General features: G+C 45.8%; 1 protein-coding gene across 2 annotated transcripts in view; it reads right to left on the reverse strand.

Annotated features, from left to right (window-relative positions):
- The window catches only part of LOC139766294 (muscarinic acetylcholine receptor gar-2-like), a 314,717-nt gene that overhangs the window by 151,060 nt on the left and 148,657 nt on the right, over positions 1 to 15,000 (reverse strand). The window contains exon 1 of one of the 2 annotated variants that reach the window (XR_011716833.1): positions 5,215 to 5,817. The exons of the other annotated variant lie outside the window; for it this stretch is intronic. The gene's annotated coding sequence lies outside the window, so the exon portion shown is untranslated. Of the gene's footprint in view, positions 1 to 5,214; positions 5,818 to 15,000 lie in introns of those variants that run through there. 2 annotated transcript variants of the gene reach the window in all.

Consider the following 15,000-nt stretch of genomic DNA (forward strand, 5'->3'; position numbering starts at 1 on the left):
CCTTTTCCCATGGAACAGACGCCCTTTTCCCGTGCAACAGACGCCCTTTTCCCGTGGAACAGACGCCCTTTTCCCGTGCAACAGACGCCCTTTTCCCGTGCAACAGACGCCCTTTTCCCGTGGAACAGACGCCCTTTTCCCGTGGAACAGACGACAAGTGCCCCCGCGTACCAGACGATCCTGGGAAGGGATTGGAGGGTAGAGAGGGAGGGGCGCGAGTAATGGAACAGACGAGACGATAAAGAGGCGAACCTTAGGAGGTGGTGCTGCCAGACACCATGGAGGGAGGGGACCATGACACACACACACACACACTCCTTCCCCCCACACCCACGGCACTGATGTTGACGTCACTGGCACAGATATGGCACGCCTGGAGGTGACACGCACACGTAAACACTGTCACGTGTATACTTACATACATATACTTACACACACACACACACACACACAAGTAGCTGTACAAGTAGCTGTAGTAGTAGTAGTAGTTATAGTTTTAGTAGTAGTAGTGGTAGTGGTAGTAGCAGTGGGTGGTAATGGTAGTAGTATATAGCAGTAGTAATAGTCGTATATTGTAGTAGTAATAATAGTAGCAGCAGTGTATAGTAGAAGTAGCAGTATAAAGTAGTAGTAGTCGTAGCAGTACATAGCAGTTGTAGCAGTATATAGCATTTGTAGCAGTATATAGTAGTAGTAGTAGCAGTAGTAGTAGTAGTAGTAGTAGTAGTAGTAGTAGTAGTTGTAGCAGTATATAGCAATAGTAGTTGTAGTAGTAGCAGTATATAGCAATAGTAGTAGTAGTAGTAGCAGTATATAGCAATAGTAGTAGCAGCAGCAGTAGCACAAGTTTCAATAAACGGATGGCCCTGCCTCCTCCTGCTCACTACCGCTCCCCCTGTTGACCCAACAGAACAAACAGGAGGACGTGGACCGTTGAGGAACGGTTTGTGGAGTCACCGGGTGACAAGGCGAGCCATCATCTTCCCCAGTTAAGGCCAGAGTGATAAAGATACGGACAATAGAGAGCCAGGCAGGTGGGCGGGGACGATGCTGATAGAGGAGGAGGAGGAGGAGGAGGAGGAGGAGGAGGAGGAGGAAGGAAGGAGGAGACTAGTGTGCGGTGTCTGCTGGGGAAAGGCTGTAAGAGAATGGGCTGCTGGGGCAGAAGTGATGATCATGTAGTGAAAGATGAGGGCACGAATGATGATGATGATGACAGTGAGTGTGGAAAGAACGGGGTTGTGGGGGTTGGGAGGAGGGCTCGGTGGGTGTGAAAATGATGGCTTGATTGATGATGATGATGTACATACGAATAAACTCCCTATGAAACTAGAGAATAAATCTTGTGAAGTAAATTTAGTTGACCAAGTGTCAAATCCTTCTGAACTGCTTGTAATCATCTTCACTTTCTCCATGACTTACGACTTCTTCTTAGATGCGTATATGTCTAATCAGCCTCTTGAACCAAGCATATCGCATTCACTATCAACGCACCACAGCGTAACACCATCTCTCTCCCCCATCCTTCCTCCCTTCACCCGTCACACACACACACGCGTCGACCAAATAAACCAGAGGTTAAAACTATCCCTTAAAACACGTCTTTGATGCGACGCTCGGTAAAAACAACGACCACCTTCATGGTATTATGAGAAGAAAACACCATCGCTCAATCTCGGCCAGTCGGGTCAAGCTGCCAGCGAGAACGCCTTCGGCGGATAAGGTCGAGTCGACGATGGATGAGATCGAGGGTAACCCAAGACGGCGTTCGAAGGTTGGGCGAAGTGACCTCGAGGCCCATTGAGCCATCACACCCTCACCATCCATCATGCAGTGTGGATTTGATCTGTCGGTCCGTTTCAAGCTCCTCAAATGTGTCTCAATTACAGATTATATTATTAAGTTTTTTTTTTTCCCCAAAGACTTCGATGTTTATTCTCTGGGAGGCGCCTCCCCAGTTCGAAGGTTGTCTAAGCAGATTATATTATTGAGTTTTTTCTTTTTCCAAAGACTTCGATGTTTATTCTTTGGGAGGCGCCTCCCCAGTTCGAAGGTTGTCTTAAGCAAGCCGCCATGTTCTGGTCTCATTGCTTCTCAAGCTGCCAGGCTCCTCCTGTATTACACTGTGCAGCCCATGCATGAGAGGTGAGGTGTTGTGAGGCTACTTCCACGCAGCAACTCACCAGAGTTGAACCCAACATTTAAACTCGTAAACGCGTTTCTTGCGACGACTGGATGGAACTGCCGCAGTCTTAGTTTAAATTCGAGCTGGAAAGGTATGGTTTCACACGCTCTTCTTCTTCTCTCGTTTTCTTTTTTTTCTTATTTCTTCTCCTCCTCACCAAACCTGTAACAAGTTAGTAGTATTTCATGGGCTCATGTAGTAGTGGCTTTTGATGAGCTACCCTGTGAAGCGTGTGTAGAAGGCAAGTTGTGGATGTTGCGCGAACTCATCAGAAACACGAAAGATAAACCAAGTCCTTACTTGGATCTGAGATAAGCTTTTGACCTTGACGAAGAGAGGCCCTTTGATAATGATGATAAGCGTAGACCTTGGACCTGACCTTTTAAGAGAATCAGGTCAAAGACTACGTCATCATACCCAAGGCTCGTTCCCCGTCGCGCCTAGGGGCCATAACAAGCCACACGTAACCACCCTTTTAACACCATCTTAACGCGTCGACCAATGGCCACCTTTGTGCGTGTGTTGATTCACACTTCCGCCCCAGCGTCGTTCGGTCATGACCATCACACTCCTCTTAAAACAATCTTTTCCCGAATATCTCATGTCCGTCCCTCATCGTCCCACTACGATGCTACGTTCATTTAAAGAGGGAAAGAATAAAATGATGTAGGAAGGGAGGAGGGAGGAGGAGGTCGAGGGGGTCGATAATGTATGTGCATGTGTAGTCTCTCACCCCACAAGAACAACAAACCATGTGTATGTGTAGTCACTCACCCCACGAGAACAACAGACCACTTGCATGTTTCTCTTCTCTGTCATTCCATCCTTACGTGTCAGCACTCAGCCTTTCATATTTACTTTTCTTACTTCCTTCCTCGTCAAGGGAGGAAGTCGTCTCGTGAATGAATACGTAAATGAGTGATCTTTCCTTCTTTCCTTTCTGCCACGTGAATGAAAACCGGATGTCGTGTTCTGTAGACCGATTGGAAAGCATTCATGATAACAATGTATTCGTGAAATTTATATACATTTTTTTCAACTGAATTTATATATAAACAAATCGTATGTGGTACCTTATGAAAACTCTGTTTCATTACGTATCGTAAATGATTAATTCACATTTCTTTTTTACACCTAGGATTTAAATATTCAGTCGAACGATGGCAAGAAATTCCTTCAGTATCTTTTCCCACGTCTTTTCCCCTCACCCTCTTCTATACACTCCTCCAAATCCCCTGGTACCCTCCCAAACCCCATTCAATAAATCCTACCCTGAAAAAAAAAGATCTATAATCCCTGGTAAATCCCCCACTTAGGCTAGGGTAATCCCCAAGAACGCCTACAGACGATTACACCGAAGATATACGTACTTCTTACTATCTATCTATGTGTATCTATGTATCTATCTATCTATCTGTATATTCAGGATTTTGGTTCAAACGTCCCCTAACATAACAGCTGGTTCAGACGTCCCCTAACATAACAGCTGGTTCAGACGTCCACTCATACAACAGTTGGTTCAGGCGTCTTCCCTTACCTAACAACAGCTGGTTCAGACGTCTCCCCTAACCTAACAACAGCTGGTTCAGGCGTCTTCCCCCACCTAACAACAGCTGGTTCAGACGTCCACTCATACAACAGCTGGATCAGACGTCTCCCCTCACACCCAATAACAGCTGGTTCAGACGTCTCCCCTCTCACACAACAGCTGGTTCAGACGTCCCCACACACACACACAGCAGCAGCTGGGTGAGGCAGGTCCCCCAGCTGATCCCACCACCCGAGCCAGATTGGAGGACGCGTACGAGTCATTAAGCTATCTCCCCTACCATGCCTCTCTCTCTCTCTCTCTCTCTCTCTCTCTCTCTCTCTCTCTCTCTCTCTCTCTAAAACTCAGCGACGCCCCAAACAATCTTTATTTTCTTCATTTCATTTCGCAACCAACTCCCTCCTCCTCCACCCCCCGTTTTTCTTAAGCTCTCCATATCATGGTAACCGCTTCTTAACTACCTTGTTGAGGCTAATGAGCTAATCTGCGCACCACCACCACCTCCTCAACACGGCGCAGCTACGAAGAGTTAAGTCGAACTCTACGTCGTTAACTGTTGGGACGAGGGTCGTGGTTGGTGGGAGGGTCGTGAGGGCGGGTGTGGTGTAGTGGCGTACCCCCCGAGGGTCGTACCGTCTCGCTCGCGTGAGGTCAAACGACCCCAGTAACAAGCGAAGAAGAACACAGAAAACAAATGAAGGCGCCCGGAGTGGTTTCAACGCTTCGTTTAAACGCTAAACGATCTATCTATCTATCTATCTATCTATCTATCTACATACATACATATATATATATATATATATATATATATATATATATTTATATATATATATATATATATATATATATATATATATATATATATATATATATATATATATATATACACACACACACACACTCGAGGGTCGTTAAAGGCACCACGTCAAACATGCGCTTCGTTTCAAGTTCACACACACACACACACACGATTGTGATCAATATAATCACGTCGTTCAACTCTACCTTCCCTAATATAATCCGTCAGTATATCAAGGTTCACTTGTGACCTGCGACAAGCGGACCCCTTTATAAACCCCATGATGATCAACACACGCAGTACTGTATATCGGGAGTGTACGATGCACCTGTTGTGTTCAAATGGCCAGCTGCCCGTTAACGACCACTCGATCATACATACAGACGGGCATACGAATGCATACATATACATATGCTTACGTGCGTATACATTCCCGCTGTATCATGACTTCGTCTGATCTAAGGCAGATGACAAAAGACAACGTTGCCCTTCAGCTTCGGCGATGGTGATTAATTGAAATTAATCACGTCCTAATTAGCATACCAGGAAGCGAAAGACCACGAACCAGACACACACACACACCAGTATTACGTATCATTAAACTGTGTGTTATTCAAACCCTGTTTTAAAAATACCAGGTAATAAGTCACTCACGGTATTGTAAACAAAGTGTGTTCTTACCTTACTCAGCAGCTGATAAGACATCGCTGGTTCGATGCCCCCAATCTGTCTATGAACGTGTCCTTATCCCCACACTGTGGCTACCCGCATCACCCACTCTGTCCAGTGAATCCTCAGCAGTGACATCGCTTCGTCCTGGATAAACCAGGCAGCCACACGAAGCCCAGATAACGGGTCTTAATATAGATGTTCACTGTTGTTCATTACACGTTAGTGAAGCCCAGATAACGGGTCTTAATATAGATGTTCATTCTTGTTCATTACACGTTAGTGAAGCCCAGATAACGAGTCTTTATATAGATGTTCACTGTTGTTCATTATACGTTAGTGAAGCCCAGATAACGAGTCTTTATATAGATGTTCACTGTTGTTCATTATACGTTAGTGAAGCCCAGATAACGAGTCTTTATATAGATGTTCACTGTTGTTCATTATACGTTAGTGAAGCCCAGATAACGGGTCTTTATATAGATGTTCACTGTTGTTCATTACACGTTAGTGAAGCCCAGGTCACTGTTATCATACTCGAAACACATCTAAAGGTGGCAGTGACCAGGGCTGCCAGATGGCACTGCGTACGTTCACTGTCGACAAAGGTAACGTTGCAGTGTCTATTTGCAGTGAACGTTATATATATATATATATATATATATATATATATATATATATATATATATATATATATATATATATATATATGGGTACAACGGCACGACCCGTGGGTACAGCGGCACGACCCGTGGGTACAGCGGCACGACCCGTGGGTACAGCGGTACGACCCGTGGGTACAGCGGTACGACCCGTGGGTACAGCGGTACGACCCTGGCATTATAGGAAACTTATTAAAGGCATCAGACTAAATGCTGGGCCATCATCGTGTCTAAGGCTCGTACCTGACGCCCTGTCCAAAAGGGGGAGGGACGTATTAGTGTTCTATGGTCGTCCCGTCGTGTTCTATGGTCGTCCGGCCGTGTTCTATGGCCATCCCGTCGTATTCTATGGTCGTCCCGTCGTGTTCTATGGTCGTCCGGCCGTGTTCTATGGCCATCCCGCCGTGTTCTAGGGCCGTCCGGCCGTGTTCGCACACGACACACCACCCCCCACACAAACACACCCACACACGTAACAGAACACACCTCACGCGCCGACGCCCTGGGCAACACTGAGGATGGATGACCAGCGCTGCTGGGAGAGGGGGGGGGGGGAGTCACCCACCCTCCATACGTCGAGTACTCGCCACTAACGACCGTTGGTAATGACCAATTCACCCAGGATGAACCACCCCCCCCCCCAACCTCCTCAAATCATCCCTCGAACGTAAAGAAAAATTCACGAGTGAACCATCATAAAATGAGCTACAGTAGTGTATATAGTCATATGACTATATAAATTGTCTTGATATAAATGTACATAAGGAACTGGGGGGACAGTTTGGGGGTTTTTTTAAACTAACGTTCGTGTGTGTGGTGGTAGTTAGGGGGGACCCCGGTAGAGCGATGCGCGCCCTCATTTCAAAATGACAAAAACCGTTCACGTAACAAACCTCATCTACTTATAAGTCTACCTACGACTCGTACTTAAATGACGAAATATAAGTATTGATGGATGGTTTTGCTAGTGTTTACGGTGGGGGTAAACGAAGGGGTTTTATTTGAACCGATTGTTTCGGTGGTGGTCATGGTGCAATGTTTATATAGTCATAATGCCTCGAGCGCGATGGTGGAATCGGACGAAAATATGAACACAACGTATTGAACTAGAGACCAGAGGACAGATTGGAGATAAAGAGATTAATGGAGGAGATTAATCTCCATCGGAATTTGGTTTTCCATGTCGGGAATTGGTTCTTTTTTTAATGTTTGGGTGAACCAAGGTGATCCCGGGCCGTCAGCCATAGCCACCGTCTCTGACGAAATGAGGACGTCAGCTGACTGTCTGACACCGTCCCTGTCCAGACGGTGACCCGTCAGCTGCCTGTCTGACACCGTCCCTGTCCATATGGACACGTCAGCGCCCCCCCCCCCCCCCCACCGTCCGGCCACTTCCCTGCCTTGATGGACACGTCAGCCACCCTTCCCCCCCAACCCCCCCTCGTCAGCGGGAACCGTCAGCCACTCGCGAAGTCCTGTTTACCGCCGATATAAACTTTCTCAACAACTCCCAACCCTCCCCCCCCCCCGGGCCGAGCTGGACCAGGGGGTGCGTGGGGGGGGGGAGTCGGCTGGCGCGGGCCAAAGCGTAGGGTGGGGAAGGGGGGGGGGCTAAAGGGAGGATTGAAGGGGGGGTTCAGACCCCCTTGAGTCCTTGAGTCTTCCTTACACATCTTTTTTAAACATGGTCGTCGGGAATATATATGTAGATTTATTTATACACATGATTTAGAAAAAAGAAAAAAAGAAAACGCTCTCTCTCACAGAGACGCCACCTCCTTCCCCGTTTTCTTTCGTCCTTAAGAGGGGGCACTAGGATGGTGCTGGTAATTTGGGTAATTATGGAAGGTTTTCGCTTTATAATAATTAAACCGGTCGGCATTATGGTAATCAACCCTGGGCTGTGGTTGTTGTTATTGTTATCATTATTATTATCATACCATCGTACGTCAGTGGGTGTACCGTTCGCTGTCGGGAGGGGGGGGGGGGGGGGGGGGTTGTGAGGACCGTCGTGCAGCTGGGTCAAATTCAACGTCCTACAGGGTCGTACCGTCGTGCTCGTGGGTCGTACCGTCGTGCTCGTGGGTCGTACCGTCGTGCTCATGGGTCGTACCGTCGTGCTAAAAAGGGGCGAAGGGGAGGGGGAAAGGGGGTGTTCAGACAGCTGGTTGGACCATGAGCCCCAGCGGCCTTCAGGCAAACCATCTGGCTCGGCAGAAGGTCGTAAACCTTCGCTCGTGTTTATTGAACCTCGCGAAGGAGGGAGAGAGAGAGAGAGAGAGAGAGAGAGAGAGAGAGAGAGAGAGAGAGAGAGCTCCTCTTGTGACGCATCTCTGTAATTTAATCCGATGACCCCCCCCAGATGAACTACGTCATCTCTCTCTCTCTCTCTCTCTCTCTCTCTCTCTCTCTCTCTCTCTCTCTCTCTCTTCTCTCTCTCTCTCTCTCTTCTAACTAAAAATTCTCCTAAAATACTCTCTCTCACCTCATCCAAACTACCTTCGAAATCACACACACACACACACACACACACACACACACACACACACACACACACACTTACACATTCTTCGTCCTCTTAAGATCACTACATCATTATCCATCTACCTCGTCCCCCTAAGATCCTTCATCGTCCCTCAACATACATTTTTGCCCACGTCATAAATCCATACAAAAAATTATGATAAGAGTTAAAACACCAAAGCAGTAGGTCAGAGAAATAAATAAAAATAAAAAAAAATCTCCGACATTGGATGTTAAATTTTTGGGTGTGGTTGGGAAGACAGCGAGGTGGGGGGGGGGGGGGGGGTGAAAAAGGTTGATTTATTAACCATTTTATTGGTTAAGGATAATTTATGCAAATGAGGAGGAGGAGGAGGAGGGGGTGGGGGTGGGGGGTTCGTCGCGGTCATAATGAGGTAAAGAGAGAGAGATTCTGTTGCCCATTTATCATGACGAGCCACACGACCCTCACTTCACCACGCCTTATGACACACAGGAAGGTACTGTGTGTGGCGGACGTATATGTAGCCATATGGGAGAGGGTGGGGTGGGGTAGGGAGTGTGTGTGGGTTGGGGTGGTGTCTTTCTACTCCAGCTACATTCATCTACGGGTTCCTCTGGTCCTTCCTCTACCGCTAACAGTCTCGTTGGGGGCCCGAATGGTCGTTAGCTATTTTGGGTTCGGTCGTGGTTGTGGTACATGGATGGGTTCCGTGATGGTGCGGGCGGGCGGGCGGGCGACGGTGGTGTGGTAGAGAGAAATGCGAGGTCCACGTTCCACCAACCAGCCAGCCGGGTTTTTTTTTAAGAACCTTGGGTAGTACTTCTACGACGGCAGACCCCCCCTCTTGAGCACGACGGTCGAGGACGACAGTACGACCCTCCTCAAGGACGACTTACGGTGTCACCCTCCGGTCGAGGACGACAATACGACCCTCCTCAAGTACGACCCTCTGTGGTGGTGGTCGTCTGACCTGCTGGTTCAACCTCGGGTCCTTAAGGGATGTCGAGTCAATAGCCCGGCCGAGAGATGCATGGTGTTATTTAATGCAGGTTTCCCCTTGGTATAGTCTGCTGAAATACCAAAAATTATGATGAAACTTTTTTTTTTATCCACGGTATAACTTCATAAACATCTGTGTCTTCCTAATCTCTCTCTCTCTCTCTCTCTCTCTCTCTCTCTCTCTCTCTCTCTCTCTCTTGGCATACGTACGTCATTCATATACATTACGCATCCTAAACGCATACGTATATGACTAATATATATTACGAGTCCTGGACACAACCAGCGATGCCTCTGCTTCTACGCAACAGACCACCATGGCTTGGCCTGTTGCGTGTGTGTGTGTGTGTGTGTGTGTGTGTGTGTGTGTGTGTGCGTACATGTGATGGTTTTTAAAGAGCTCAGATGTGACGTACGTATTACCTGACCTTCGCGTTCCTCCGTTGCGCAAAGCTTTTAATGGACTAAGTTCAGAGTTCAAGGTCACAAGTTCAGGGTCACAAGAAATGTGTGCTGCTTGATAAGAGCCACTGATATGCATCAGAATATATATATAAATATATATATATATATATATATATATATATATATATATATATATATATATATATATATATATATATATATATATATATATATATATATATATATATATATGCGTGCATAGTGCCATTGTACAAAGGCAAAGGGGATAAGAGTGAGTGCTCAAATTACAGAGGTATAAGTTTGTTGAGTATTCCTGGTAAATTATATGGGAGGGTATTGATTGAGAGGGTGAAGGCATGTACAGAGCATCAGATTGGGGAAGAGCAGTGTGGTTTCAGAAGTGGTAGAGGATGTGTGGATCAGGTGTTTGCTTTGAAGAATGTATGTGAGAAATACTTAGAAAAGCAAATGGATTTGTATGTAGCATTTATGGATCTGGAGAAGGCATATGATAGAGTTGATAGAGATGCTCTGTGGAAGGTATTAAGAATATATGGTGTGGGAGGCAAGTTGTTAGAAGCAGTGAAAAGTTTTTATCGAGGATGTAAGGCATGTGTACGTGTAGGAAGAGAGGAAAGTGATTGGTTCTCAGTGAATGTAGGTTTGCGGCAGGGGTGTGTGATGTCTCCATGGTTGTTTAATTTGTTTATGGATGGGGTTGTTAGGGAGGTAAATGCAAGAGTCTTGGAAAGAGGGGCAAGTATGAAGTCTGTTGGGGATGAGAGAGCTTGGGAAGTGAGTCAGTTGTTGTTCGGAGAGTACAGCGCTGGTGGCGGATTATGTGAGAAATGCAGAAGCTGTGACGGAGTTTGGTAAAGTGTGTGGAGAAGAAAGTTAAGAGTAAAAAAAATTTTTTTTTGAATAAGAGCAAGGTTATTAGGTACAGTAGGGTTGAGGGGCGGGCAATTGGGAGGTGAGTTTGAATGGTGAAAAAAGGAGGAAGTGAAGTGTTTTAGATATCTGGGAGTGGTCTGTCGCGGAAAGGAACCATGGAGCGGAAATGGATCATGGGTTGGGGGAGGGGGCGGGAAAAATTTTGTGACCTTACCTAGCAGTGTCAGCCTATCATATAGAGGATGCTGACCTTACCTAGTTTGTGGGCGCCTGCATATAGAAAGGGTGTTTTAAAAATTACCTAGCAGTGCAGCCAAAACATACGAGGATGCTGACCTTACCTAGCACTGTCAGCCTAGCATATAGAGGATACTGACCTTACTAGGGACTTAGCTTGCCTTAGAGGATCTGACCTACTAGCCTGTCAGCCCGCAATAGGGATATGACCTTTCCTAGCGTCAGCCTAGCATATAGAGGATGCTGACCTTACCTAGCACTGTCAGCCTAGCATATAGAGGATACTGACCTTACCTAGCACTGTCAGCCTAGCATATAGAGGATGCTGACCTTACCTAGCACCGTCAGCTTGGCTTCCAGAAGACGGTGACCTTTCCCAACAGTGTCAGCATAGCTCTCAGGGGACGCTGACCTTTCCCAAGCGAGATCCTCCCCCCCCCCCCCCCCCCCCCCCCCCCCCCCACACGTAACTGAATCGCAACTCGAGTGAAAGATATTCAAATGAATACTCCCCCCCACCCAACACCTTCATCCTGGGTTTGGAAATGATTCTGGCCTGTAATACCTTCACACACACACACACACACACACACACACACACACACACGCGCGCGCGCCCGGGTATGAAATACCAATTAAGAGTTTCACGTTACGCCTGACAATATATCTAAGTGCCAATAGTGTCTTGCTAATTACCTGGCACTAAAGTTGCGTTTGCCTTCCCCCCCCCCCCCTTTCCCCACTCCTTCTCCTTCTACTACTCCCTACCCCTACTCTCCTCCCCTACCTTGCCCATCCACACACACACACACGCACACACACACACACACACACACTTGTAAATGGCAAGTAAATCACAGGAAATAATATATATTTACATTGGAACTGCCCCGTGCGGCAACCGTCTCTCTCTCTCTCTCTCTCTCTCTCTCTCTCTCTCTCTCTCTCTCTCTCTCTCTCTCTCTCTCTCTCTCTCTCTCGCACATTTCCAACAACCTCCACAATCCCCCCCCTACCCCCCAACGCTCACTGCTGATAAACTTTCAGAGAGAAAGAGAGAGAGAGAGAGAGAGAGAGAGAGAGAGAGAGAGAGAGAGAGAGAGAGAGAGAGAGAGAGAGAGAGAGAGAGAGATGAGATGAGATTGGTTAGGTTACAAACCACGTCGACATTGCCGACGTGGTAAAAAACAAAAAGAGAAAATAATGAGGGTGGTATGGGCAATGAGGTATGAGTGAGGTTGTGAGTGAGTGAGACAGTGGACATACGTCCTTATTCTAAAACACGCTAACCTTCGTCCGACGAGTAAATAAACTTGTAAATAAACGCGAGTGGGTTTAAACACGTCACAATTGCCGTTATATATATATATATATATATATATATATATATATATATATATATATATATATATATATATATATATATATTTTTTTTTTTTTTTTTTTTTTTTTATACTTTGTCGCTGTCTCCCGCATTTGCGAGGTAGCGCAAGGAAACAGACGAAAGAAATGGCCCAACCCCCCCCCCATACACATGTACATACACACGTCCACACACGCAAATATACATACCTACACAGCTTTCCATGGTTTACCCCAGATGCTTCACATGCCTTGATTCAATCCACTGACAGCACGTCAACCCCTGTATACCACATCGCTCCAATTCACTCTATTCCTTGCCCTCCTTTCACCCTCCTGCATGTTCAGGCCCCGATCACACAAAATCTTTTTCACTCCATCTTTCCACCTCCAATTTGGTCTCCCTCTTTTCCTCGTTCCCTCCACCTCCGACACGTATATCCTCTTGGTCAATCTTTCCTCACTCATTCTCTCCATGTGCCCAAACCATTTCAAAACACCCTCTTCTGCTCTCTCAACCACGCTCTTTTTATTTCCACACATCTCTCTTACCCTTACGTTACTCACTCGATCAAACCACCTCACACCACACATTGTCCTCAAACATCTCATTTCCAGCACATCCATCCTCCTGCGCACAACTCTATCCATAGCCCACGCCTCGCAACCATACAGCATTGTTGGAACCACTATTCCTTCAAACATACCCATTTTTGCTTTCCGAGATAATGTTCTCGACTTCCACACATTTTTCAAGGCTCCCAAAATTTTCGCCCCCTCCCCCACCCTATGATCCACTTCCGCTTCCATGGTTCCATCCGCTGACAGATCCACTCCCAGATATCTAAAACACTTCACTTCCTCCAGTTTTTCTCCATTCAAACTCACCTCCCAATTGACTTGACCCTCAACCCTACTGTACCTAATAACCTTGCTCTTATTCACATTTACCCTTAACTTTCTTCTTCCACACACTTTACCAAACTCAGTCACCAGCTTCTGCAGTTTCTCACATGAATCAGCCACCAGCGCTGTATCATCAGCGAACAACAACTGACTCACTTCCCAAGCTCTCTCATCCCCAACAGATAAGTTCCCAGGTGCACTTTCGTGTAATAATCACATCATCATGGGAGACAATAGAGAGACATATAACAGTCAGTTGATATTTCTCTCTTCTGTCTCCCCTGATGATGTGATTATTATACGAAAGTGCACTTGGGGAACTTATCGTGTGTCACTTTCCCCGTGGACTCATAGAAATATCTTGATCACGCGCAGAATTGTGATCCTTTCCAATATATATATATATATATATATATATATATATATATATATATATATATATATATATATATATATATATATACACACACACACACACACACACAAAGCCAACTGCATACGTCAATTCTTCCTTCGTGTGCAAAATCCAAGAGAACACATTCAAATTCACAATGAAACTTTGGGTCACATATGTAGTCGCATACACACATTATACACACATATTCAATACATACAGTTGCTCTCTTACGTTTTTGCATAATCGTGCCTCCTTCCTGTTCTAAATCGAGAGGTGGGACCTCACCAGTGTGAAAATCACTCCATACTTTAAAAGAAACAGTGATTCATTGTATGTACTGATATTATATCTGTGTCACATATCTTGGCCAGATATATATAAAAGTCAGTGTAGCTGTGAATTAGCATATGCCTTAACCTTATGAGATAAGAACTTTGACGAATGACATGGTCGCAACAGACACCAGAATATAGGAGTTTCCCTCCCACGCAAGGGAGCGCCGGAAACCATATTTCAACAGAGAACGAAACGGCCTCGTTCAAGTATTCCAGTGTTGCCATACCCAGGGGGCAATCCTAGCGGCGTTCCACAGTGTTGCCAAAGACAAAGGAGGGGAGGGAGGAGAAAGATGAAGAAATAACTCTTTATCTCTCTATTCTTTGGAAGGGTTGGAGCTTCGCGCGTGCGCGCGCATCATCCCGCCTATCAAAATGCATGTATGCAGAGTTCATTCCATAGTCCATCTGTACCAGGCCATTCGTGCGTCCTCGTTTAATACATATAAAAGGAGGAAAAAAAAAAAAAGGAATATATCAACACCAGAAATACTTGCATATCTGTTACGATCATTTTTGCACGAGTGGGGGAAACTGCGAATATATGCATGTATACATTGTGCAAGTTCAAGACCACCTAACCCGTAGGTTGATATATATGATTTCAACTTCCATCTTCACAAAGGTCGCACGGGATTAACTTGTTTACCATGTGAGCGTCCTAGCTACGTCTCTTCGTCGTATATCAACTGACTGTTGTACTTCTCTCTTGTGTCTCCCACGATGATGTGATTATGACGCGAAAGTGCACTTGGGAACTTCTCGTGTTTCATTTTCGCCGTGGACTCATAGGAATATATATATATATATATATATATATATATATATATATATATATATATATATATATATATATATATGTGTGTGTGTGTGTGTGTGTGTGTGTGTGTGTGTGTGTGTGTGTGTGTGTAAAGAAACACATGTGGAACGAGAGGGGGAGAGAGAAACACTAGTATCCTTGTAACGTTCTCCATAATCTTGTTAAGTGTGACCTGCCTGGGTCATATCCTGTCTGGGAGTGAGTCTCCTGGCCTGTGTGTGTGTGTGTGTGTGTGTGTGTGTGTGTGTGTGTGT

This window comes from Panulirus ornatus, chromosome 57 (genome assembly GCF_036320965.1).
Source record: "Panulirus ornatus isolate Po-2019 chromosome 57, ASM3632096v1, whole genome shotgun sequence".
NCBI lineage: Eukaryota > Metazoa > Arthropoda > Malacostraca > Decapoda > Palinuridae > Panulirus > Panulirus ornatus.